This window comes from Marmota flaviventris, chromosome 5 (assembly GCF_047511675.1).
Source record: "Marmota flaviventris isolate mMarFla1 chromosome 5, mMarFla1.hap1, whole genome shotgun sequence".
Classification (NCBI taxonomy): domain Eukaryota; kingdom Metazoa; phylum Chordata; class Mammalia; order Rodentia; family Sciuridae; genus Marmota; species Marmota flaviventris.
The window spans coordinates 8838839-8844838 of NC_092502.1; positions in this window are offsets into that span (position 1 = coordinate 8838839).

The following is a 6000-nucleotide window of genomic DNA, read 5'->3' on the forward strand; positions in this document are numbered from 1 at the left end:
CAGGGTTGAGGACAGCCATTCCCCAGCCCCTGTGTCTTCACATGGACATTCCTCCAGGCTTATCTGAATTTCCCGCTTCCGTAAGGACTCAGAATACTGGATTGGGCTCCTTTTTCACTCAATTACCTGTGAAGACCCCGTCTCCAGAGAGGCCGTATTCTGAGATGCTGGGGTTAGGACCTCAACCTGTGAATGCAGGTTGGGGGGGGGGGGGGGATGTGATTCAGACCATCACAGCCAAGGAGCTGAGACTGGAGGCCTGGGGTGTGAACATGGAAAGCCCAGGTTTCCCCCTCTCTGGCAAAGTCAAGGCCATTTGCTGGTTTTTAGCACCTTCCTCTGATGAATCATGAACAAGACCCAATTGTGTCCACGGGAAGCAAAAGGAGAGGTGCCCAGCTCCAGCTGCTGCTCCTCCAGAGCTCAGCATCAATGAAGAGACCCCACAGAAAGATGCTCAGATGGCCCTGGGCAGTGACGGCGGGTGTCCTGCACGTCACAGTGAGAGACAGGAAAATCCAAACTGCTGGGCAAAGCTACTGTTCAGTTACGAAACTGACAACAGGCAAGAAGCTAGATGATACTGGTGCTGATACAGCTGTGGGGAAACAGCACCCTCATCTACCAACAGTGGGGCACACTCTGGGAGTGATGTGCCATCACACGGGCCAAAATCCCCAACGCACCCCCAGGCGCAGCCAGAGTCACCCGTGGCCACACCTGTCATGCAGCTCTGGTCTCCCTGGGCTGGCTCCTGTGGGCGGTGTCGGGTTCCACTGCCCCCCCCCCCCAAACTTGTGCTGAAATCAGTTGCCACTGTGGTGGTATTGAGGGACCTTCAAGAAATGACCAGGCCACGAGGCTCTGCCCCAAGGAGTGGATTCCTGCCACTTATGAGGCAGTGGTTCACTAAGGAGGGAGGGGCTTCCAGGATGAAAGGATGAATCGGGCCCACCCGCTCTCTCTGACTCATGTGGGCTTGTTTCTTCACCCTGTGGTAGAATCTGACGGCTTTCCCAGAGTCCTGGGCATGCCAGCCTCCAGAACCCAGACAGAAGGAACCTCCGTGGTCCATAACTTACCCTGGGCTGGAGCACTTACCTACAGCTGCAGAAGACGGACTAAGACAAGTACACAGTTCTGAATCACAGTGTTGTGATGGCAAAAGACTCCACACAGGGGCTGGTGCGGCTCAGTGGCCTGGTCCTGGCTAGCTGCACGATGCCCGGGCTGCATCGCTGGAAGAATAAAGGAAAGAAAAAGACTCAAAATGACCTAAGTGTCCATTAATGGGAGACTGCTTAAATAAATCATAAGAGTCATACAATAGAACGCGAGTTTTAAAAAGAAGAAGAAAATTATTTATGAGGCAATATGAGCAGAAAAGAGGAAGAGGGAAGCACAAAGTAAACCAAAATAAAAATAAGCTATCATCTGTGCGTAAACCTAAAATATATTTACCTACTTGTAGAGAGATACAGCACCAGTGGCCCAGGAGGAGGAGGGGAAGGGCAGGAAAAGCACATTTTGAAGTCTGTTTAACATGCAGAAATTCCCTCTTTTAAAATATACACAATTGCAAAGAAAATTCTGACCAGCAGGCTACAGGCTTATTTGATGGCCTAATCCTCTGGGCAAGATGTGAGTCTTTCAGTAATTTCCTAAATAAATTTAATTAATTTTATTCTCATTTAATGAAACCAAATTAAACCAAGACCAATAAGGGGAGGCAAGGGACAGAGACACAAGGAGCCTGGAAAGCCCCTTCCTGGCTGTCCTCCCCTACCTCTGTCTGCCCTGGGCACAGTCACCCTTCCCTTGGCCTCATTCCTGGCCTGGAAGATGGAACAAGCCTCCCCAGAGTAGGACGGGTCATGGAGCCAAAGACCATGCAGCAAAAGCGGAAAAGCTCTGCCCTCCCTTACCTGTCAAGGAGGAGGACGGGGACGTGCCCTGCCTGCTGCCTGAAGGGCAGGACCAGTCCTTGGAGGCAGCGGCAGGCCCCCACCGGCTGGGGCAGCGCTGGAGGAACCCACCCACGTAGCCAGTGTGGCTGCTAGCGGCACCCACCTCCGTCCCCCAAGGAGTCACCTCCCAGTTTGGGCCTCTGCAGGCCCAACGCTGCTCTCCTTGGTCCTGTCGCTTCTGTAAGCCTTGTTGTTCTTGGTTGGGGTCCCATGCGTGCCAGAAAGGGCCCAAGGGTCTGGGTGTCACTAGGGAGCTGCTTGTTTGCACCCAGGGATGGCGGGTGCTTCTTGCATTCCAAGGGCTCCTGGGCACTCCTCTTTTGAGGCTCAAACACCTTCCTTTCTCTGTGTCCCCAAATTACTACCTCACCCCCACGTCCCCCAAGAGCCTATGGTCAGTGAGGCTCAGCCTGAGGCCCTGGGACATGCAAAAGCAGTAGGTGGGTCCTGGCTCTCGCAGAGCGTTCAGGGCCTTGTGGCGGTCACTGTTACTGCCCACTTTCAGGCACACACCAGCACGGGGCCCGGGGTGGCTAGGCAAAGGGCAGTCCTCTGCTCTGGCCGTGCTGGCATTTCCCAGGCTTCTAACCCTGCCCAGGACCCCCGAGGGCTTCTGGGAAGGGCACACAGGAGACGTCCTGGGCTAGAGAAGGGACTGTGGGGTTGCTGTCCCTCTGGGCTCTGGTTTGGCTATATAATCTCTTCCTATGCACCTGCTCCTGACATTGCCATCGGCCAGGGGGTGCTGCAGCCAAGGGGAGCCCTTACGGAGCCTGCACCATGCTGTTTGGACTTTCAACTTCAAAAACAAAGAGCCACAGAGGCCTTTTGTCTTTATAAAGTTAGCCTGCCTCAGGTACTTTTTTATAGTAATGAAAAATGGATCAACACAGATGCAGACACAGGGCTTCTTGGCCTAGTCCCTTGGGGGTTTTAGCTTTTCAACAAAATCACAACTTTGATTCCAGAATGAAGAGTTCCTTTCCATTCCCCAAAATGCATCCCAGAAAAAGCAAATAGAACCAGGAGGTGCTGAGACCACCTGGGGGCTCCGTGAAGTCCTGAAGAGTGTGAGGTTTGGGCACTGAGCACACCCGTATCTGCTCCTCCACAGAGACTTGGACCAGAAGAATGAGACTTTAACATTAATGCAGCTTTCTAATTACATGTCTGCCCCAAATTGTTGACAGTCACAAAAGAGAGCCTATGTTTTCAGGACTTTTCACTTAGTGGCTTAAAAGTGTCACTTCAATTAAACCAAAGTACAGATCTGCTTTCTCAGCCTCAGCTACTCATGACCAATCATGGTCTGGAAATACCCAAAGACAAATTTCATATTTTGAGAGAGCAAGAGAGAGCGGCCACGTTCACTAACTCTCGTCACACTTTATGGTTACAACGGGTCTTCTTTGTTCCCAGTTATTGGCAATCTCTTTGTGCCTCATTTACGAATTCAGTGTCACCATAGGTGTGTGTAGGGAAAAACGCAGTTTGTACAGGGCTCAGTGCTCTGTGGCTTCAGACAGCCCCTGGTGTCTTGTGACACACTCCCCGTGGAACAGGGGGCCTACAGGGACACAGTGGCATCCTTCCTTCCCATTGGGAGCAGAAACAGAGTATGTACCCCAGTCTCAGGAAAGGATCTGAAGGCTCTGCAGAGAGGCCAGTTCAGATTCTGAAAGCCAGGCCCTCCCAGGGCAGGACTGGGCAGCCATGTCCCTACCATGTGTCCACAGCAGGCTCTTGTCTCTGATTGAGTGAAGCGCCGTCCTCTGGGTACACGGCATGGCTGGACCCCGGTGTGACAGACATGGCATCTCTTGCCTGTTATTCTTGGATACTAAGGTGCAGAGAAGAGCAGGACACAGCCTGGGCCCTCAAGTGACGGGCGGGCTGCAGGCTGGGTGTGGATGTCCCCTGGGCGTGCACCAGCCATGGACCCTGGAGGACTCCCTCAGGCCCTTCTCCCATGCTCCCTGAAGTCAGGAGAGTGACATCCTATTATCACAGGGGAGCAAAAGAGCGGGCTTCGGGTCCCAGGGACAGTCAGAGGTTCGCAGGTCTTGTCATTGTCAAGGGCACCTCTCTGTCCATGCAGGCGACAGCTGTGCTTGGGAGGGAGCAGAAACGCAGGCTGTGGGTTGTGGACTCCAGGGGAAGAATTGCACCCAGGGATGGGGCAGGGGGTGGCTGGAACCTTGTTTGGGAGGGGGCGGCTCAACACACTGTTCTTTGAAGCTTGACTTGACCAATTTGTCTGGAAGCCTGAGATGGGGCAAGTGACCTTACCCCATGGTCACGGTACCCAGTGAGGCAGGAATCCCAGGACTGAGGCTGGGAGAGGTGCAGGTCACCCAGCCCTCAAAGATGTTGGTCCTGAGGTCCACTCACTCACTCCTTTGGAAAACATCAGCGAGCCCCCCTGGGTGCCATGCTCTGTGTCAAGCCAAGCACCCTTGGGATGCTCTCAGCCCGGAGAGCAGGACAGGAGCCAAATCATCACGCGTGAGGGGCATGTGATTGCAGACTGTGCTAAGGGCCCTAAACAAGGGTAGGCGGGGCCACTCAATGGGTGGTTCCCTGGGGTGGGGGTTCTAGTGCAGAGAAACTTCCTGGGACAAGCGAACTTTGGGGAGCATAGGGGACCTCTCTGAGTTGCCAGTGGGTCCTGTGGCCTTGATCCCCAGGCAGAGAAAGCATAAGCAAGCTGCAAAGTCACCTCCAGGCTCGTGGGCATGAGGAGAAGGCTGCCGGCCACAGGGGCACCTCTTAGTCTACAGGCCATGAGCAGCCATTGAAGCCACCGTGGACCCTTGGGGGAGCCCAGTGGAAGGTGTCTGTATCCAGCCGCTCAGGGCTGTGCCTGAGAAGCCAGATGCCACCATCCCTACCAAGGGATGCCAGTGACTATTTTCGTGCTTAGAGAGGTTTCATGGCTGCAGGGACTCAGAAAACTCTCCACTACAATAAAGCCACACCCTCGGAGGCTGGCCGCCCTGCTCCAGGGTCCTTGTTCCAACTGCTGAGTTACCAGTCGGAGCTGCCCTGGGCATGTAGGCCCAAGGCTTCCACTGCTTGGGCAGAGTCTACCAACTGCAGGAAGAGGCAGAATATGGGGCATTTGCTTGTCGGAGAGGAGCACTAGATGCCAAGGTGAAGGTGACCCAGGTCCTTGCACCAAGAACCCACGGGTGGAGATAGCCTGGCTGTCTCAGGGGAGAGAGAGCCATCTGGAGAGGGTAGGAGTGAGCTGAGGACCCGCAGGCAGTGGTCCCCAAGATACAGGGCCATCGAGAGTTCATACAAGTCCCAGGATCTTGTGCTCAGGGAAGAAACTCCAGTGAAGGGGCAGGAGGTGAGAGGCAGAGTTGGGGGCGCGGGGCGCTGTGGTTTGAAAGACCCCTCTCGAGCTCGTGTTGAAATTCAACTGCCATTGTGACAGAGTTAGAGGTGGCACCTTTAAGAGGTGATTAGCCCGGGGGAGGGGGGCTGTGTCCTCTTGAATGGAGGAACGCTTTGTTCCAGGAGAGGGCTTCGGAACCAAGGAACCAAGGGTGAGTTTAGGGGGGGCTGGTGGCCATCCCAGTGACTCCAGAGGCTGAGGCAGCAGGATCACAAGTTGGAGGCCAGCCTGAGCATCTTATTGACATCTTGTCACAAAATAATAAATAATAAAAAAGAGGATTGGGGATGTAGCCTAGTGGTAGAGCACCGCTGTGTTCAATCCCAGAACCACAAGAAAGAAAAATAAATACGAGTTTGGCCTCTCCCTCTCCCTCTTTCTACCTGTCCCTCTCTTGCCATTCTGCCTTCTGCCATGGAATGACAGCGGAAAGTCCCTTGCAGGATGCCCACCTCTCCGTCTTGGACTTCCAGACTCCAGAACCGGAACTCCACAAATTTCCTTTTCATTATAAGTTGCTCAGTCTCAGATCTTCCGTGATAGCAGAAAATACAAGCTCAGGGACAACACAGGAGCCCAGGAGTGGGGTTTGGCCGGCTCCTCGCTCTCTGGGCAGGTGGTGGGGCGCCA